Source organism: Podarcis raffonei, chromosome Z, assembly GCF_027172205.1.
Source record: "Podarcis raffonei isolate rPodRaf1 chromosome Z, rPodRaf1.pri, whole genome shotgun sequence".
Taxonomy (NCBI): domain Eukaryota; kingdom Metazoa; phylum Chordata; class Lepidosauria; order Squamata; family Lacertidae; genus Podarcis; species Podarcis raffonei.
In genome coordinates this window covers 37193356-37214425 of record NC_070621.1, presented here as the reverse complement: position 1 = coordinate 37214425, position 21070 = coordinate 37193356, and the positions used below count along the sequence as shown (strand labels likewise).

Below are 21070 nucleotides of genomic sequence, written 5' to 3'. Positions count from 1 at the left end.
CTCAGGCATTTAGTATCACTGAAGAAATAGCATTGTAGCCACTTAATGATCACTGTTGGAGCCAGTTTGAATTTAATCTGAGCATATTTGCAAGAATATTCTTCTTAACTCCACCCCCCACCCCTCCTCCTAAGAATATTTCAGCCATTTTCTACAACTGTACCTAAGTAGAAAATGTATTGTAATAAGATTAAAGATGCCTCTGTCTCCACATCTTCCATGTCTTGACCATGATAAGGTACAACTTCCAGTTTCTTAGTGTACCTTAGAGTACTTTGCTCCCTAACTTGCTCTTTGACACAGTTTTGGTGACTGCCCTTCTCACTTGATAAAACCAACATTGCTTGGGTTGCTGATTGTGTGTGATGCAATCCTCAGATTTGCATTGCTCATTTCGCTCAAAAGGAGGAGAGATTGAGTAGACTAGGCATCCATGTGCAGCATCCATCTTAATGTCACATGTAATGCTGCTGGTTGGAATTGGGATGGACAAACCACCTCCTCCATATGGAAAACTACCCTGCCATTGTGTTTGAAGTGGGGCTATGTTTTTCCCACTAACTTTAGCCTTCTCCAACCTGGTGCCCTCCATATGTTTTGGACCACAACTCTCATTATCATTGGTCAAGCTGCATTGGGTTGGTGGGAGATGTAGTCCAAAATGTCTGGAAGACAACAGATTGGGGAAGGCTGATTTTTTTATTTTATTTTTTTACTAAGTAACTAATATCTATATAAATCCAACCATTAACATTGTTCTCTGGTCAGCTCACAAATCTGGTTGCTTTAATTTATTTCATTTTGCTCAACATGTGTTCCAGTGTTGTATACATGTTGTCTTTTCTCCCCCATAAATTATAACATATATTCCATTTTTAAGTGTTTCTTTCTTGATGTTCCATAAAACGTTGCTGTTGTGACTTTCTCACCCTGAACCCTGAGTTTATTTTTCATTATCTCAGGGTGCCATCCCAAGAATGGCTTGGCTTTAAACTGGCTGGGTGGAAATACAGAGATCTAGAGGAAAGTAATTCCTGTGTCAAGACTTTGGCACATCAATGGCTGTAAATTTGATTTTATTGCTAACCCTGTGCCAGACAAGTACTTGCTGGTCTGTGCAATTTCTTGCTGGTAGTTTCTCAGCTGTTGTTTAAACAATTAGGTGCATAATTTCTGTGGGTTGGGGGGTGGGGACTTGGCAGCTTTTTCTGTTTTCCTCCTTTCTCGTTGGTGGTTTAACTATGTGTGTGCCTAGCCTACAATCTGGTGAATGCTCTTACAAATGAAGTGCCTTTAATTTGTCATATATGAATGATATTGAATGTGAATAACAAGGAATGTTAATAACAAGGGGTTGTGTGTCCATCAATGTATATAAAATAGCAATGAAATAGATTTTTATTTTTTACAAATAGGAAGCATGATCATTCTGTGCAACTTTAAAATATGTTGCCTTTTAAACTCAAAGGATCAGATGTTTTTATTTAGATTATTTACATGTTTTATTGTTTTTATGATTTCTTTTTCAATTGTTAATTGCTTTGGCTTGTTCCATTCATGCCAAAGCAATTCATAAAGGAAATGAAGGCATAAATGAGTTTCGGTACAGCAAGAATTTCAAGGAATTTTGGGGATTACACCAGGGGGAAAAAGAAAAACCCAAGAAATGCTATGAGGAGAAAAAATGTTTCAGTAAGACTAATGAAATGATGAGGATAGATGGTCTATGTATCCTTACATGGCACCCCAAGTTTCATTGACAGCAACACTCCCAAGGAAATCTAAGGGGATTTCATTACGACTAGCAAAATGTCTCAGGAAAATACCCCATGTCGCTAATGATGGAAGTGCTTGCTGACAATTTTCTTGTGCAATAGATTGTGCAATCAGTTGAAATACAAGTTTCCTCTAGTGCAACTGTTGCGCTGGATACCTCTGTTGCGCAACATTAAAATTCACCCATCCACTAGCACAAGAGCCTTTGTGCTAGCATTCAGAAAACATTGGGGAAAACCCCTATATAGATTTGGATACTGGACCCTGTAATCCTATGGTCCTAGTTGGGGAGGGCATCCCAAAGGCCATAGGAAGCATCAAATTGCCTTCTCCGAGGGCAGAATTTGTGGCCCAAATTTAGGGATGGAGAACCAATTGTTGATGCCTTCCTCGCACCACAAAGAAACTTCTGTGACCTTCATTTTACTGACATTGTACAATTACTTCATTAAGGGCAAAAGGGGAATGTGATTATGAAAGGTGGTGTGCAGGTGTTGGGAAGGCTGGGATTAGAAGGAGCCCACAACTGGAGATGACATTGATTGGTAGTTTATATTACATTAAATATTTGCATCAGACAATAACCATTGTGATTCGTATAAATTAAGAAAATAAAATTTAGGAAAAATGGGGAAAGACAGAAAAGAGCAAGAATACCCATCATCTCCACCCTATTGCTGAGCACCCAGCAAGGGACTAGATGTGGTGATTCATCTTCCTTCAGTTCACCCCCCACTACCTGGCTTTAGGATTGAGTCCTTAAAGTGCTTCTTTTTTATGTCATGGTTAATTACTGTGCATTAACCAGGTGGAAGTGAAATGAATTCTCTTTCTGTACATCCAGTTTGCCTTGCAAGCTGAAAGTATTATGGTTTCCCCCCAAGGAATCCCGAGAAGTGAATCAATCTGAAGTAACTAGAGCATCCTCAACCTTCTTCATAGAAGCATAATTCCTAGGGTTTGATGGTGAAGCCATTCCAGTATAATAGATTTAAAATTATTCAGTTTTGTTTTCTTTCTTTCTTTCTTTCTTTCTTTCTTTCTTTCTTTCTTTCTTTCTTTCTTCTCTCTGACTCAGCTTTCAATTAAAATAATAATAATCACATTCAGGTTATGTTATGAGGTGCTTTGATTGTTCAGGTATAATTCCCTGCCCCATCCTTGGCCACCAGCTACTAGGCAGCACAGCCACCTGAGGTCCTCTGAGGCAAGGCAGGGAGGCTGAGCATGTGGTTCTGCCTCAGACTTTCCTTGTTGGCAGTTGTAGTGCTCCATCAGGTGAACTTGAGTCTTATTGGTTCCTTTAGGCTTCCATTTTCTTATCGGATGATTTATGAAGCCACCATATGGAACGCAGAAATATGCCATATACCTGTGGGTCACCTAGCTTAGTATTGTCTACACTATTATCAGTGGCTCTCTAGGGTTTGAAAGAGGGGTGTTTCCTAGCTCTACCTGGAGATGCCTTTTGCAGGCTTGTGTTCTGCAAACTTAATGGCATTATTTCCCAGCAAACAGATTTCTTGCCATTGTGTACTTCTGGCTTTTTTGAAGGGTGTATAAGTGAAATGATTTCTCACACATTTTGTATTCCTTAGATGAAGGTGGAACGAAGGCTTTCCTTTTGTATATTGGAGCCTGCAAGTTGGATTGAATTTTCACACTGAGTTGTACTTTCTTTGTAGCCTTTGAGGCATCATAAAATTGTAGCCTCCCCCCCCCCCCGGGCTACTGGCCAAATGAGAAAACATAGTTTTACAGATTTTATACATACAGTATAATGAGTTTAGAAAGCAGGACTTTTGCTTTATGTTTTGTGCCAGAAAGAAAAGACTCCCCATTTTCTGCCAAATTCAGACCGAAGGAGCAATAAAAGTAGAAGAAATTGCTACGTTGTCATTCAGGCTGAGTATTTATCTTCCTTTGTGACAATGGCAAACAACATAGACTAACAGGCACATAAACTAGGATGGTGCAAGGGTGTATGGCTCAGAGGGTTCATGTGTGTATTGGACACACTCACTGTATATTGTTCCCTGCTTGGCTTGCAAACAATAGCCACCGTTTCTTTTCATGCACACCAAAAAATATTTTTGTTATAAAATACAAAACGTGTAACTGACATAATCAGTACAACCTACAGTTTACTTATCTGATTAAACCTATGTCATCAAATGGCATCAGCCAACACATCCCTTTTACTACAGCCTTCCCCATGTTGCTGGAATATTCTCTTAACACCCTGGACATTAGCCATGGTTGTTGGAGCTGATCGGAATTGCAGTCCAAAACATCTGGAGGGCAGCACATTGAAGAAGACTGGTTTTCAGTATCAGTTACATATATAGATAGATTCTTCTTGTTTCCATTCACCTGAATATAAGAAATTGACCTATATGTCTGATTATGATTCTTATTTGCAACTTCATTGCTCATCCCTATGCTTCAAATAAAGTATACATATACAGTAGTACCTTGGTTCTTGAACTTAATCCATTCCAGGAATCTGTTCAACTCCTGAAACCATTTGAAAACCAAGGCGTGGCTTCCAATTGGCTGCAGGAGCTTCCTGCACTCAAGCAGAAGCCACACTGGATGTTCGGCTTCCAAAAAAGTTCGAAAACCAGAACACTTAATTCTGGGTTTGTGGTGTTCGGGAGCCAGTTTGTTCGGGAGCCAAGCTGTTCAAATACCAAGGTACCCCTGTATGTTCCTTCCTTTCCTATAATAACAAATGCATGCCAATCTTAGGTATCTCACAATTGAGCGATATTGTTCCTCTCAGTAGCTTGCTCATTTCCACTCTTTTCCAGTACTTGGCTAGTAAAATATTTGCAGTCCTTAACTAACAAATGAAAAGTTAGCTCAACCTTGCCTTTTCAGTCTAACTATTCAAGATGACTCAGTGTTAAAATCACAAGATCTGAGCTCCCTCATATTAGTTAAGGTTCATTTCCAAAAATGTATGATGTTGTTTCTATTTTCCTGCTGCTTTGGTCTGAATGTGCATCATGTCTGCAGTTTATACAAGCAGAGGCTCTCTTCCATTAAATTAATAATAAGAATAAAACACAAATTTACGAATTATGGTCAAGTCTTAAATCTTTGCCCAGTTCTTACCAGTTTTGCAGAACTTGTACATACAAGATCAAGGGGAGGCAAGGCAGAATGAAGTGAAAAGTCTCAAGTATCCCTGAGCTGAAGAGTGTTTTTTTCCTATTCTCCCATATTTTAAATATTTGGGGGTTGCATTCTAAAAGGGATTGATAACCACAATGTCAGGCACCATTTGTCAGACTATTCCTGAGCAGGTCCATATGAGCTTTACGCTTGTTTTTTTAAAAAATATATATCAGAAAGTCTAACTTTGAAATATATATATAACTTTCTGGTGAATTAAATATTAACTAAAAGCATTCATAAAATATGATTTAATGAGAGCTTTAAAGCATATCTAATGAAATATAGATTTCCTGCCCACACAATTTTTATATATAAAAATACACATGCACGCACACTTTTCTCAGCTTCATGAATGTATGGTACACAGAGATGTTTTACTTATAAAAAGCTTCGGAAGCTGGTGAAAATTCAACTGTATTTCTTCTCATCCAGGTCTATATGTAAAATGGTTATGCAAACCTCATTTTCTGCCAATGTCCCACAGTAGGCAACATCTTTATATGCTCTGAATTTAACTGTGTGGATGAACCATGGGGCCTCATAAGATGACCCTCCCCCCATCTCCACCAGCACTCTTTTTGTGTTGTGTGGGAAGCTCTAGTGGCCGGGTAATTTGGCACTCACCTAGCACACTCAGTCAAGAGAATGAATAAATCTTTATTTGCATCAGCCATTCGCCATAGCAATAAAACAACAATACAATATACAAAGAATAGAAATAAAAAGTCAATTATATAAAATACATTTTAGGGTTTTGAATCAATAGTCAAATAGAGGATCTTATTCTGATTGCCCCAGCTAAAAACCTTGCAACTTTTGCTGCCAGCTGCTCATCTTGATCTGCCAAGAGAAAGGACACTGTGGCAATGGTTGGGCGACCTGGAATGGACAATAAAAGAGGGGTTAAAATGTCATCCCTCAAGTCTTTATAAATGGTGCAATCCAAGAGACTTTATTCAGGCAGGATGGGGTATGCCTGTCTGATGATGGAATTGATGTATGGTTGACTGACCTGGTAGAACGCTTAAGATCTTGGCTTCAAATGTGAGTGGTTTGGTGGCGAGCATTTTGCTTGAGTGGTAGTTTAGGCATTGGGTAGGCATAGAGGGAAGGGAGATTGTAGCCTCTGCCTGCTCCTCCAGAAAATGGGGTATCCTGTCAAATGGATCAAGGGGAGATGCTTCTGTCTGGACACCCAGGTGGGGGCTAGGGCCACAGCACTCCTGAGGTGCAATTCAGTGAGGGAGTTATTGCATGTTGAGGTCCCGTGACCTCCCCATTCCCAAGAGATTAAATAACGTGACAGCACACACACTTTGGAACTCCCCACCTGTTTAGATCAAGCAATGTATAAATTTTATGAAATAAAATAAAGCAAATAATACACAAAGTGGAATATAGCTACGCTTTGAACTTTGCACTCCCCTTGATTTTGTGATGCGGTTCTTCAGCCCGGAGATGTGTGCCTCAATGCACAAACTAGGGTAAAATGTACATTAAAATGCATATAGTGCAAAAATTCATTATACGGTGGTACCTCGGGTTAAATACTTAATTTGTTCTGGAGGTCCGTTCTTAACCTGAAACTGTGCTTAACCTGAAGCACCACTTTAGCTAAGGGGGCCTCCTGCTGCTGCCACGCCGCTGGAGCCCAATTTCTGTTCTTATCCTGAAGCAAAGTTCTTAAACTGTTTATATTATTGCATATATGTGTGTCTATTAGGAAAAAATCACAATAAAATGCTAATGAATAAGAAACTGAGACAAATAAAAGTAGGTTGACTTACCCATCCCTATGCCCCTCACTGTATAATGTGTATTAACCCAGCTTTGTTAGCAGGGTGAGACATTCCCATGTGATCCTCACCAGTGCAAGGGGGCATACATTCCTGACTTTCTTCTAACAAACCTTCCAGCAGAGTAGGATTTGAAACACAGCTCCTTTGCCTAGCTTCCTGTCCGGCAATCTGTGCTAGCTACTTCCCTGTTTTCCTCTGGGAGCCCCAGCTCTACTCTATATGCTCTCTTTTAATAGAAATATTGGATACCACATCCCCAGAGAAGCTTGGAAAGCTTGCAGTTAAATGGAAAGTATAATACACTTGAACCTGTGTCTTGTCGTGCCGGAAAAGTATATCATGCAAGTGTTATAAATAAAATATAAATGGTAAGGGTAATGGAATAGGGCTACCTTAACTTTGCTTTTCTGTCCTCATAAAATCAGGCACCCTTAGAAGAAGAGAAAGCTAGTAAGGGGTTCTCTCTTTTTATTTTATTTTCGTGAGTATTTGTGTTTTAATGCCAACTCTTAAAGTATCTTTAAGGGACACACAGAGAGAGAGGCTGAACCACAATTATTTAAACCAAACCATTTGGATATAAGCCACATTTTTGTCTCACTGACATGAGTGGGTTTAAATGTGTGCACTTTGGCTTCTCGCTGGGATGTGGTTTAGGTTCCGTTAAATGCGTCTTGGGGGAAATAAACATCGTACGCAGGACAATAGAAGGATATGCAGCTCAACTGTTTGGATCTCTCTATGATTGTTCATGATGGACCTCAACAAATGTGTGTTTAAAAATTATTTCAGTGGTGTTTCTTTGTGGGATAGCTTTGCAGCAGATTATGCCAGTTGTGTGCTTTATTTAAAATGGAAGGCTTGAACACTATGTGATCAACACGATGTCCTAATACACCACCAAATATCAGGAGCCATGGGGTCCAGGCAACTGGTTGAGGGGGAAAATTGGCACGGTATTAGACTGCCATTTCTAACCACACTAATTGTTTTTTTTATCAAAAATGATTTAATGCTTGACTGTAGTAAAAACTCTAAGCAGTTTACAAGAAAAATTAAAATTATAAATGAAAACAGCTAACAGTAAAGGATATTAAATCACATTGATATAAGTGGAATGATTCTTACATGGCGTAAGGTGGTCCTGCCAGCAAAGTGGTCCCAAGTCATTAAAGGCTTTATATATTAATAGTAGCACCTTGAACATGGGCCGGTAGCAAATGATCCACCAATGCAGACCTTTGAGGAGAGGTGTTGAATGAATGAATCTTTATTTGCATCAGCCACCAGCCATAGCAAAAAAACAAAAACAAAATGCCGTATTGAGCTGATAAAGGTAGAAAATCAATTATATAAAATTGGGTGTTTGGATCAATAGTCAAATAATGGATTTTATTGTAATTGTTCCACCTAAAAACTTTGCAACCTTTGCTGTCACCTGCTCATCTTGATCTGCCAAGAGAAAGTAACAGTGGTTGGGCGACCTGGAATGGACAATAAAAGAGGGGTGATAACCTCACTCCTCAAATCTTTATAAGTGCAAGCCAGGAGGACATGAGCCACCGGTTCGAGACCTTTGAGGAGAAGTGTTATACACAATCAGGTTCTCCATCCTGTCTGCATCCATGGTTCATCATTCTGCATGAACTATAGTTTCCAGGTCAAGTGCTAGAGAAGGCCTGCATAGGGTGCATTGTTGTTGTTTAGTCGTGTCCAACTCTTTGTGACCCCATGGACCAGAGCACGCCAGGCACTCCTGTCTTCCACTGCCTCCCACAGTTTGGTCAAACACATGTTTGTAGCTTCATGAACACTGTCCAACCATCTCATCCTCTGTCATCCCCTTCTCCTTGTGCCCTCAGTCTTTCCCAACATCAGGGTCTTTTCCAGGGAGTCTTCGCTTCTCATGAGGTGGCCAAAGTATTGGAGCCTCAGCTTCAGGATCTGTCCTTCCAGTGAGCACTCAGGGCTGATTTCCTTCAGAATGGATAGGTTTGATCTTCTTGCAGTCCATGGGACTCTCAAGAGTCTCCTCCGGCACCAGAATTCAAAAGCATCAATTATCCGGCGATCAGCTTTCTTTGTGGTCCAGCTCTCACTTCCATATATCGCTATTGGGAAAAACATAGCTTTAACTATATGGACCATTATCAGCAAGGTGATGTCTCTGCTTTTTAAGATGCTGTCTAGGTTTGTGATCGCTTTTCTCCCAAGAAGCAGACGTCTTTTAATTTCGTGACTGCTGTCACCATCTGCAGTGATCATGCGGCCCAAGAAAGTAAAATCTCTCACTGCCTCCATTTCTTCCCCTTCTATTTGCCAGGAGGTGATGAGACCAGTGGCCATGATTTTTATGTTGAGTTTTAGACCATATTTTGCGCCCTCCTCTTCACCCTCATTAAGAGGTTCTTTAATTCCTCCTCACTTTCTGCCATCAAAGTTGTGTCATCTGCATATCTGAGCTTGTTGATATTTCTTCCAGCAATCTTAATTACAGCTTGGGATTCATCCAGTCCAGCCTTTCACATGATGAATTCTGCATATAAGTTAAATAAGCAGGGAGATAATATACAGCCTTGTCATACTCTTTTCCCAGTTTTGAACCAATCAGTTGTTCCATATCCAGTTCTAACTGTAGCTTCTTGTCCCACATAGAGATTTCTCAGGAGACAGATGAGTTGATCAGGCACTCCCATTTCTTTAAGAACTTGCCGTAGTTTGCTGTGGTCGACACAGTCAAAGGCTTTTGCGTAGTCAATGAAGCAGAAGTAGATGTTTTTCTGGAACTCTCTAACTTTCTGTTTAGGAAAGCTTTTAATGTTTAATAGGTTATTGTATTTTAGTGTTTTGTTGGAAGCCGCCCAGAGTGGCTGGGGAAACCCAGCCAGATGGGCGGGGTATAAATAAATTATTATTATTATTATTATTATTATTATTATTATTTTCTCCATAATCCAGCCCCTTCTGCACTTCTGGTTCCTCTGCCCCTTCTGCACTTCTGGGAGTTCTTGGTCCACATACTGCTTAAGCCTGCCTTGTAGAATTTTAAGCATTACTTTGATAGCTTGTGAAATGAGAGCAATTGTGCGGTAGTTGGAGCATTCTTTGGCACTGCCCTTCTTTGGGATTGTGGTGTAGGGTGCATTACAGTAAACCAAATATTGAAGCTACTAGTGTCAGAACCACTGTGATCAAGAGTTCCCATTCCATAAATGGTTGAAGCTGTCACACCAGGCACAGCTGTTAAAAGGGAAAGGTTTTTTTTAAATAAAATGACTTATGCCTCATTCATACTCGAGATGAGGGGAGGAATTTGTTTGGCACTCTTTTGCAGTGAAGCAACCCATTAGGTTGTCCCTGAACTTGCTTGTGGACCGGAACGCAACTATCAGCAGGTTTATGCTTTTCTCTGGATTTCATGATATAGTTTTGGTCTGAAAAGGAGAGCAAATAAATAAATATGTATAGTACATTAAAATTGCACACAAAATGCATATTGTAGGGGAAACCTGACATAGAACATCTGGTCTGTCCACGCCTAATTCTTACACATACATTCATGACTTGATTTCTATATACCTGAACTGCTTTGTTTTCTATATACAGTGGTACCTCGGGTTACATACGCTTCAGGTTACAGACTTCGCTAACAAAGAAACATTACCTTGGGTTAAGAACTTTGCTTCAGAATGAGAACAGAAATTGCAGCGGCAGCAGGAGGCCCCATTAGCTAAAGTGGTGCTTCAGGTTAAGAACAGTTTCAGGTTAAGAACAGACCTCCAGAACGAATTAAGTTCTTAATCTGAGGTACCACTGTACTTGAACTATTATATACTTGAAGCAGTTTGGACTGCTTCACATATATATGTTAATCACATCCTGTTCAAGCATTATGCTAAAAAAAACCACACAACCAGTTTAAAACAGTATGAAAATAACAGCAGATGAATTTAAAAGCAATGTAAAGTAGATACCCATGGTACAGACCTATTCATCCAACTGGGAAAGCATATGGCAATGAAAATGTCTTCAGCTGTTTCTGGAAAATATAGATAGTAGATACATCTCATATCTCAACATAAATGCTGTTCCCTAGAATTTGGAGCATCAACTCGAAAAGCTCTACTCTGAGGTACTGCAAAGCTTGGTTCTGGCATCTTTGGAATTTGAAACAGAAGCTCTCCCACAGGCCATAATGATCTACTGGGTATATAAGGGACAAGGTGATCTGTCAAGCAACATGGTTCTGAGCCGTATATGGCCTTAAATGTTAGTACCATCAGAGGCGGTTTTAGGCTAGTGCAGTCGCTTTGGCCACACGGAGTGCAGTGCTGCAGGTGACGCCACTGCAATGCTATAGAATAAGCATGAGAGGCGAGGGAGGCCACATTTTAGCGTGGCACAGGGCACTGCTGGAATTTGAGAGCCCCAAATCCATCACTGGTACCATCACCCTGAACATGGTCCTTTAGCACATTGGCAACCAGTGCAAAACCCACAAGCGAGGTGTTATACAGGGACCTTTTATATCTCCCTGCATTACTCATTTATTTCCAAGGGAATCGGTTCAAACGTTCACCAAGTATTTGGGAATTGATCAAGCAAAATACATAGAGGTGGAGGGGGGGCCAGGCTCTGCCGAATGTACAAACTGATTTGAATCAAAAGCATTGTGTTTGAGAGGGTTGTAAAGAGATATGGATGCTCTGCCTTTGGTATTATTCAGGGTGCTTATAAACAATTGGAGCTTTCTGTATTCTGAAATCAAGTGACCTGAATTTAACCTCCCCCCCCACAAAAACCCATTATTGTGGACTGCAACTTAGTTGTTCAATGGTTTAATCCCAAATATATAAAAATAAAAGTAACAATACATGCTTAAACATGCATTTTTAGAGAAATGTGCATTTAGTATTAGTATTGTTTACTTACTGATTGTTATTAATAGTAGAAATAGAGGATTTATTATTGTCATAGTATATTATATAGCTGAATAAAATGAAAACAGGCAGAATGAGTTTATGAGTATATACATTTAAAAATGGCATGGGTCACAACTACACTGAATCATTCCTCCATCTCCACATCTATGATGGATGTATCCCAGATGATCCATTCACATATAATTGTTATCACTTTGCATTGAAGTCATGCATGCGTTAGATATTCCTTGTTTAAAAGTAACATGAGAACTGTTGCGAATCAGACAACCTAAAGAAACACTTAACATTTGTAAACTACACAATATGGGGTCATTTTTTTAAGGATGGTAGTGTTATGTACTGAAGTTCTCACCCTGGGCCAGCAGGGGATACTGTAGATAATTATGCAAATAAGGGATCAAAAGTGGCATTCAGTGATTGGATAGTTTTAGAAAGTTGTTACAATTATGTGTACTGGAGCTCTATATAAGCAGGCTGACTGAACCCTTCAGTTCAGTTCTGTTCTGGCCTCTGAATAAACAAGAGCTGTTTGAAGAATCTCTGTGTTGTCTGATATGTTCACCCACAACTTAACAGATAGACACCAAGATACAAATCTTTGATGTGTCCCCTCCAAAGTTTAGCTATGCTCCTCGCAGGGAGTAGTGGCTACTTGTGGAAACTTGGATGCAATTTCTTCATGCTGATTTATTTATTTATTTATTTATTTATAAAAACTAGTTTGTCTACTGTGCAAAAACGACGTAGTGCTGACAGCATCGTTTTGGAATCTTCTCCTGTAGTACTTATGTTATGATAAATTTCAGCAATAAAAAGGGACCATTTTGGTGTCAATTTACCATTTAGCCATGACAGCAAAATGCTAGTAAATGGGAGCTGCAAAGAGATGAGGCAGGGCAACGCGAAGCCTTACAGTGATAGCTTTGCAGTGAAATGCCTCCAGCCCCGAGTGCCTTGCCTGGCTCCCTGAAATCCATCTTCTCTCGAGATATTCTCCATCGGACACATTGTGCCTCTCACCCTTCTCTTGCTGTTGTTGTTGTTGTTGTTTTCAATCACTGCCCGTTTTTAAAATAAACTGTTCTATTACTTCCTGACTCAAGAGTTATTTTGCAATGTATATATGCCTTCCTTAGAAAGAGCAAAGGTGTATGTGTGTATTGTCGGCTATATAAGAGAAATTGCTTAGAGCACAGTTCAATGAAACAGTCCCTCCTTTACATGCGGAAAGACCCAGGTTCGGTCACCTACAGTTAAAAGAGTTAGGTTGTATGTAGCTGTACAGACCTCTGTAGCCTTCACACAGTAGAATGATATTTGCACTTCCAAAGGCTACTTCTGTTTGAAACTAGGGCTGTGTCAAAAATCTGACCTCCAACCTCTCCAAAGTTTTGTTCCTCTGCAAAAGTGACTTCAATTTTTCTCTAGAGTTTTGGTGAGTGTGGGGGTCGGAGCTTATCTTATCATTGTGGAGTTGAAAAAAATGTGCTTTTCTGTCTTGGCACAGGTACTTTTCCACTTGCCCCATGCTTTCTAAACTTTGAGCTGGGTGGTTTTGTGTTGGCTCTGCAGCTTTCACCTGGAAAACACACACTTTATCACTGCATCCAAACAAATGACAGTGCACAGAAAAACTGTGTTTCTGTTTGGTTCAATGGTAAAATGGGTTTTCACATGGGGGGAAGGTGGTGGAAGTGTGGACTATGTACTCTATGTGGTACAAATGCTACTAGGTTCATTTAAAAATCAATCAATCAATACAACTCCATATTTAAAAAGTAAAACCAATTTTGCTTATTCACATTTTAAATTGACTACAATTTTAACAATATGGATAAAAATACAAAAAATAAAATAAAATCCTGAACTGTTATCATTTTTCTGTTTCTGGTTTCCAACCCACCCCAGGGGGGATCTTTATTGAAAGCTAGTCAAATTATAATCATCTGTTTTATGTACTTTTTTAAAAAAAGTATTACAAGTTATTTTGACCTTCCTCTTCCAGCAGTTCTGTCTCTGTCAAAGTTTATCTCCCCTGAAATAACGGCATTTCCCCTAAAATAGCTAACCTCCAGGTTTAGCTGTCTAGAAAATCTGCAAGCTTGCACAGCTGTCTATGGAAGCCACACAAAGCAAAATGTCAGTTTGACATGAGCCACAGGCACATTGCCTACGGTCTGGTCTACTTTGGCTACGTCTTCTCTCAAGGCATGCTGGGTTGCCTGTGGCCAGGGCAGCCTGTGACCTTGAGGAAGGTTGCATTGCTTGTGCCATTGTACTCACATGACTGCCTAGAACAATGATGAGATGCTACCTTGATTTATAAATGTGTTTGACACGCAGGCAACTATAATGCTTACAGGCATGCATGCATGCAATTTCCTCCCCCCCCCCCATCTGAATTTCTAGTTGGATTTTTGAATTCTGAATTAGCTGGTTCCTGATTCCTGGTGTAATATCCATTATTCCGTTAGGGAAAAAGCTGTTTTTTGTTTTTTTTTACAGAACACTAAGCATATTGTGCTTTTTGCATCTCTCTGAGGAACAAGGGAAGCTGCCTCAATATTCTGAGTCAGGATATTGGTTCATCTAGATCAGCATGGTCTACTCTGACTGGCAGCAGCCCTCCAGAGTTTCAGACAAGGGAATCTTCCAATACTCTAGCTGGAAATACCAGGGATTGAATCTTCTGCGTGAAACAGAAAATTATGGCCATATGGCCTTTTATTTCTTTCACAGCATGCCCAAATGTGCATTTGATGCATATGTGTGTGCTGATAAAACATTACACAAACAAAACCACAAATGTGTGTGTTTTCAGAGTTTTTGCAGATACACAGGTATATGATGATAAAAACAGTATGAGACAGAGAAACAGAGCGCTAGATGATGTTACATCATGTCCCCTCCCCACCAAAGGTTAACTGTGAGTAGGAGCACATGAACACATCAGTAAAATACTATTTGCTATTGCTGTTGTTATTTTCAAAGATCAACTAAAAACAAATTCAGCTGCAGGCAGTGGCAGCAGACTTTGAAACTAGACCAAAGCTAGGCCAAAATTTGGCTTAGCCCTGCTTCCCAAAGCTGGGCAAGCGCTAACTAGGCTTAGAGATGGAGGGCTCTAGGACCCTGTCAGTACCTTCGCACCCCCTTCTCATAGCCCAGGCATGTCCAAAGTCCCTTTCGGGGCCTAATCCGGCCCACCGGTCAGTTTAATCCAGCCCCTGTGGCAGTTTATTTCCTGGGGTAAAATCCTAAAAAAAACCCTCAACAACTTCAACCCTAAAACAAAAAAGCTCAACAAACTTGGTTGGCCCTTTGGTCAGCCCTCATGGCCCTTCACTTCATCAAATCCGGCCCTCTTTGAAAAAAGTTTGGACACCACTGTCATAGCTGAAGAAGTGTTTACCAGGCACCCTCTTTGCTCAGTGCCCAGTGCAGGGAAACTGGTTCTGCTGCCTTAAACTGCCTCTGCTACAGGATAGCCCGACTATTTTTTTATTGTCTCTGTGCCCAGGGCTCAACCAATCAGGGTTGGGACAAGAGTGGCATTTCTCCCAGACCTATTTAAGCGTGGCTTTTGTTAGGGAATCCTGGTTCATCCTTGCTCCCTTCCCTGGGAAAATTCTGCTGATCTTATTGTAGTAGAAGATGTTCAGTGCTGCATGAAGATGAGTTTGGTGGATATAGATGCAGCGGTGTGGCATAAAGTTTCAAAGCACAAATCAGCCTCTCTTGCAGCCCGCAGTTTGGGAGTTCCTGCACTAGCCCCTTTTAAAAATTTTAAATGTTGATAATGCAGTTTCTGCAGCTGGCCTCAGTATAATGGAGTGTAATTAGATAGCCGTTTCTCGGTAAAACATATTGGTCATTGGGGTGAATTGAAGCAAAACAAATTTGATCATGATGGTGTTTTAATATTTAATAACACTCAAATAAAATAGCAAATCGATAACTAATAAATAAAATACCAGCTCATGGTCGTTCTCTCTTAGTCCTTGACAGTTGTGTTTGTTTGCTGCAGGTTCTTCATTTCTTCTACTTTGCTGACTGGAAACAAGCACAAATAAGTATACTTGGGTAGTGATGGAGGAGAAGTTTAGTTTTAATGAGAAGTTCCCAAATTTGCACTTCTCGAACCTATACACAAACCAATTACACTTTGACATTCATACCTCTCCATATGTTGTGATGCTGTTCTCCAACCAACCAATGTGTACAAACACATTCCCCCCCATAAAATGCATGTATTAGTAGAAAGAGCACACAAGAATGCATTATATTCGGCGAAATTGCTTGAAAAAGAAGTGTACTTTAGTCAATACATGGTACCTTGGCTTACATATGCTTCAGGTTACATACACTTCAGGTTACAGACTCTGCTAACCCAGAAATAGTGCTTCAGGTTAAGAACTTTGCTTCAGGATAAGAACAGAAATCGTGCTCTGGCAGCGCGGCAGCAGCAGGAAGCCCCATTAGCTAAAGTGGTGCTTCAGGTTAAGAACAGTTTCAGGTTAAGAACAAACCTCTGGAATGAATTAAGTACTTAACCTGAGGTACCACTGTAGAGTGTACAAAAATGTTTTTATTGGGAGAAATTCACATAAAATTGCTGATGAGTTTTCATGAGGATTTTACTGTTGTTGACCCTGCCCACATTATTTTAAAAATGCAAATTGATGCAGAAATGAATTTAAAAGAACTGAAATTTTAAATTAGAAACAAATGAGAGAAACCAAAACTGAGAGATCCACTCATTCCTAGATTTACAGTTTCCATACAGCGGTACCTCGGGTTAAGAACTTAATTCATTCTGGAGGTCCATTCTTAACCTGAGACTGTTCTTAACCTGAAGTACCACTTTAGCTAATGGAGCCTCCTGCTGCCACCGTGCCGCCGCCATGTGATTTCTGTTCTCGAGGTACTATTTCTGGGAATCTGTAACCTGAAGCATCTGTAACCTGGAGCGTTTGTAACCTGAGGTACCATTGTATTGTGTTCCACGTATGCTGTTCAGTATTGAAAGTTATGGATTCCTTCTCCTTTTTTCTTTTTCTTTTTTTTAATGTCATTGGCCTTTCCTAAAGAGAGAAAAAGAGAACCAAAGGGTTCACCCCCATATCTTCTATTTCAGAAACAAAAGAGAGAGGCTGTGCTCTCCACCCCTATCCCTCAATGTTGCTCATCGCAGGTGGTGATGGCTGTGCAAAACTTGAATTGTGAAGTCCTGGGTTCTTGGAAAGAAGATTTCAAAAGAATGTTTGGCTTTTTTCCCTACTTCTTGGTCCTGGGATGTAGTTCCTCTTCACCTCCTGCACCCAAACAGTCAATGGTATCTGTTGGGGGAAGGGGAATTGTTTGTTCTTCAAAAAATAAATAAATAGATAAGCTGGTGTGCTGTATTGAAACATGCCAAATTGCACTAAGCCATTAGCTAGAAAGAGGATGAGCTCCTTGTGATTATTGTGAGTTTTCAAAAGTAATCACAATAAGTCCTCTTAAAATACACTAGTATTTGTTTGGGTTGGGTTTTTTTTAATGCATCCGGAACAGACATTTGAGTTTTATGATGTTGTTTGCTCATTGAAAATCACTCCGACTACAGCCCTGTTTGCACTGAAAAAACAAAATGGCACCCCTCCTTACTTCCCTGCTTTCAACAAAACTTTGTTTGAAATGTGCCCAATCGAACCCCACATTGACATGTTTCTACTCAGCAGAGTCTCTCCCTCTCTCGCTCTCCCTCACTAATGTCTAAAACTTGAATTGCCCTCAGGCCTGAAACAAATGGCCAGTCTTGTAAAAGAGAATGTTCACCAAAGTGCTAAACTAAAGGTGGCAGGAGCTGAACCGAGTGGGATTTCTCCAAAGAGTGCCTTTTCTTATTTCACCATATTTGCCTGAGGTGAATTTACAAAGTGGCTTCTATCAAGCTTAGGCAAGGAGGTAACAGAAATAGTAGCTTTCATAGCTGTTAATGTAAAATTCTCCACCTGCCTCTGGCCATTCCTCTTTAAAACAGCTGTCACTAGTGCAGTTGGCGTGTTCAAGTCAAACATGAAGGTGTGCAGGCTGTGTGAGCATTTGAGAGAACATATGTTAGGCCATCCACCTTGCAATTTGCCTCCAAGTGTCACTCTGTGCCTATTTTTTTTAAAAAAACTCATTAGACTGAACTGCCCATTTCTCAGTGACATAGTGTGGCGAGAGGGAGAGACAGAATGTGTTTTCAATGGGTCATTTTTACCAGATTTCCACAGTTTCCCTCACAGATGTACACTTCTCAGAGAGGTTTAACAATCAATCCCTGTTCCCAGGGAACTCTGGGAATTGTAGCTTTGTGAGGGAAATAGGGTCTCCTTACAACTCTCAGGAACCTGATTGTGGCATGTTGGGAGTTTAAATGTATGTGGTGTAGATTTGACCTAATAGTGTAGTAGTGTGATAGTATTGAGAAGATCATGGTTATGTAACCACTGGCCCACTCCTTATGGCAGGGTGATACCCTAATCATGCAACAGACAAAAGCAGGAAAGCCCCATGGTATGCCCCTTTGTCTTATACCGAATTGTTTCCCATCCACAATCAATACCAGTCACATAAGATGCATTGAAATTAATTGGAATTACTTGGACGCGGGTGGCGCTGTGGGTTAAACCACAGAGCCTAGGACTTGCTGATCAGAAGGTCGGCGGTTCGAATCCCTGTGATGGGGTGAGCTCCTGTTGCTCAGTCCCTGCTCCTGCCAACCTAGCAGTTCGAAAGCACGTCAAAGTGCAAGTAGATAAATAGGTACCGCTCTGGTGGGAAGGTAAACGTTGTTTCCGTGTGCTGCTCTGGTTCACCAGAAGCAGCTTAGTCATGCCACATGACCAAGAAGCTGTACTCTAGCTCCCTCGACCAGCAAAGCGAGATGAGCGCCGCAACCCCAGAGTCAGTCACAACTGGACCTAATGTTCAGGGGTCCCTTTACCTTTACCTTACTTGGTCATTTTATCATGGGTTAATAACCTCTCAGTTCACTTCAGCCCCTAAAATGGTGAATTATCACTCGAGGGAAGTCCTGGAGGAATTCTCTCAAATGCTGGCAATTTGAGTTATCAGCCTGGATAACTCTGTTAGAACACAGTGCTGATAATGCCAAGGTTGCATATTCGATCTCTGTAAGGGCCAGCTACAGGTCTCTGATTCTATGAAGGACTCCCAACACATCTTTAATGCTGGAAGTAAGGAAACTGGAGAATTATTGTCACTGCAGGTAAATTTTGTAATTTTATGGTCAAGAAACAGTAGTCTGTGAATGACACCAAAAAGCCTGCAAGAGAGTTATTGCTGAAACAGACTGGAATTACTCCCTCAGGGTAGACAAGAGCCATCTCAATCAACATAAGAACTTGCCAATCCTGGGACATGTGTGACTAACACATAGGTGGTATTCAGCTAAGTTTTACTTGGAATAGAATCATGGAAATTAATGGGCATGGTTAAGTTAGGTCCACTAATTTCACTGGGGCTACTCTGAGTGAAACTTAGCTGAATACCATCCTTGATTCTTTTGCACTTGATCACGGTATTCTTGCATAAGTGGTGAATGAATGCTGAATGACTTCCATTGAAAATCACTTCCTTTGAAGTAGGGATGAAGCTAGAATTTGAGGCATGGCTGTTATACAAGCTCTGAGCGCTCCTGCTGAAATTGTTACATGGAGAACTGAGGTGGGTACAGAAAACCCACCTTCACCTCAATTTGGCTCTAATTTCCTAGCCCAAGTACAGCACTTCAAATTTGCTCCCATGGAAACAATTGGTAAAGGTGTTTGTACAGAAGCCAATCTGAAAGGTTTCTGCCTGGTAAACCAAATGCCCACCCACAGAAATCACCCACAAAGGAAACAAAGGGAGGCATTAAGATCATCTCCACCCACACTTTGAAATAATATGTGTGTGAAATCAAGGAGCTTCTTGGGGAGTGGAATTTAATGGAGTTTATTTGGGGTGTTTGTGTTCATATGTCCATCTCCATATGCAGCATTTAACAAATGCTTAAGAATGTACATGAGGCTGTGTTGGCTACCACCAACTCCCACCATCACTGATGATTGTCTACTCTAACCGGGGCTGTTGGGAGCTGAAGTACAACACCAACTAGCAGGCCACAGGTTGCCTGTTCCAGATACAGAGAAGTACAGTGTTCATTCTGTCTCTCAGAGTTAAAAGCTGTACAATAGACTTCTTCCTGCTACCCATCTCTATTTTTAATCTTTTCTCAGGGGCTGCATTATAAGGTCTCAGGAAATATTCTTCCGCTTTGTTTCCTTTCACCTATTACTGCACCCTCCTTTTTTTCTTGCTTTGGATTATAAAGAACTGTTTGCTCAAACAAGAGCACATTTTCAGAGTATCACATTCACCAACTGCAAACTCTCCAGGCAAAACCAAAGCAAACACCCCATTTGGATTTAATTGCAGTGTTTATCTCAGTGATACTCCCCTCCACCCACCCACCTTTACCTCCAAACATGCATAGATGTGGGTCTATATCTGACCAATACAGACCAGTTTGCAGGAAATATTTGTATCTTGAAAGTACAGACACAACCCAAGTGGGGCAAACATACACATACCAAATTGAAGGAAGGGGGCTATGTGGTCGTTTTCTTAGCTTGTTCAGACTAGCTGAATTCAAATACACATGCACCTAACACAAGGTCATTTAAATGTTTAGGCAAAATGGGTTAGCTGTATTTGCTTTAAATTTCTTTACTTTCTTTTAATTTTGCAGACATATAGTCAATACGTAGCTGGCAATTCTAGGATTCCCTGGCCAGGTCAGTCAAATATCTGCCTAGTCTTAGCATTATATTTCCAACAATTGATGTGATAGTTACCACCAACTGCCACTGTTGTTCGTGCCCTGCGCATGTTTATTAGAGATACAGTGGGACTCTTACAGCAGGGATAGGGGACCCAAGGCTTGCTCCCAAATGTCTGGCCTTCAAGACTGTGTCTAGGGCACATCCTTTGGAAGGTATACTTGAATTCTCATAATGCTTTCTGCTTCGCTGCATTGCAAGGGACGTGTGGATGTGAAGAAACATTCACATTTGTTGCTCCTGGTCACGTCCCACCATGGATATGTGGCTCCCAGGAGATTGCTCAGGATGGAATGTGGCCTTTGTTCTGAAGAAGGTTCCCCAACCCTGTCTTACAGGCATTTGTTTAGTTACTGTCTTCAGTCAAGGGAATAAGCTATCTATGGCCCATGCTGTACGTTTGAAATCTTGTTCTAGGAAAGGGGCGGGGGGAGAAGGGAGAAATAAGACCATCTAGGCTTTGAAATCGTGGTGCTGAGACCTTTTGACAGAT

The 21070-nt window shown here is 40.7% G+C and overlaps 1 protein-coding gene across 3 annotated transcripts in view; it reads left to right on the top strand.

The window, feature by feature from the left end:
* The window catches only part of PCDH11X (protocadherin 11 X-linked), a 754240-nt gene that overhangs the window by 452525 nt on the left and 280645 nt on the right, over positions 1-21070 (top strand). The window lies entirely within an intron of this gene.